The sequence below is a fragment of the Haplochromis burtoni genome, unplaced genomic scaffold, assembly GCF_018398535.1.
Source record: "Haplochromis burtoni strain Fernald_Lab_line unplaced genomic scaffold, NCSU_Asbu1 Contig_609, whole genome shotgun sequence".
In the NCBI taxonomy this organism is placed as follows: domain Eukaryota; kingdom Metazoa; phylum Chordata; class Actinopteri; order Cichliformes; family Cichlidae; genus Haplochromis; species Haplochromis burtoni.
The window spans coordinates 278,498-279,567 of NW_024582970.1; the positions used below are offsets into that span (position 1 = coordinate 278,498).

Here is a 1,070-nt window from a genome sequence, read left to right on the forward strand (position 1 = left end):
CAAACATGTTTACTGAATTATATTTCATAACTTTAAATGCAAATATAAATTGTCAATTTTACAATAATATGGACAACTTTTGCAAACAACAAAGTTATTTGCAGCCATTTACCTTTTACCTCTGTTTTTATAACCATTTCAAACTATTTACAGAACAATCGGGTGTTCTGCATTCAATAAGATGCCACAAATTATTTGTGCCGTTGGGGAAAAAATAATTTCTGTCCATTATAAAGGAGAACATCACAGTCTGATACCTGCAGGTCTGACAGCAGCAGGTGTATCATTCCTGTTTCTACCTGGAGACAGCAGTCAGCTCATTGTTCTAACACACAACACAAAACTATCCACAACACTACACACTAACTACACAAGACAACACATTAAATACACACTCCAAACACACATCTCAAAACTCTCTCTCTCTCTCTTTTTCTGCTCTCTCTCTCACACTCTCTCTCGCCGTCACTCCTAAAACTTCCCCCTCTTCCTAAACAACCAAATGTCATGTTGCCATATACTTTTTTGATTGGTCAACATGGTGCATTTTTCCACCAACACGAAAGGCCTGATTTTTGTTTTGTGTTTTTATTTTTTGGTCATAAGCAGTGAGATCTTGCTAGCACGGTCCTTAGACATTAAACGTGATGAAACTATTCAGGAAAAAACGCTGCGTATATATTGTTTATCATGACTCTGGTTTTACGTGGCCAATCAACACAATTTAAAAACTGGTATATATCACCTTGTTGGTTTGTCATCTTAAAGTGGTCATGCGACTGGCTTACCACGACTACTTTATTCTTCTTCCGTCAAACAGCAGCACGAATGCGATTGTTTTCCCCGATTGTTTGTTGTGCCAAAAAGCTGATCGTCTGCCAGAAATCAGTGCTTTAAGCTAATACATAACATAATAAAAGTTTGTATTAAAGAGTGACTCCTCCAATAGGTCATATTGACTTTAATAAATCCCTGTAGCATTGTAAAGCGTGAAAAAAGTAATGCACACAGTTACATATGTGACAGAGTAACTTATGTGCTTTGGCCATGATCTGAATGTAAAATCATTT

General features: G+C 36.5%; 1 protein-coding gene across 1 annotated transcript in view; it reads right to left on the reverse strand.

Moving 5' to 3' along the window:
* Positions 1-1,070, reverse strand: part of LOC102302236 — a 6,346-nt gene that overhangs the window by 4,889 nt on the left and 387 nt on the right. The window lies entirely within an intron of this gene.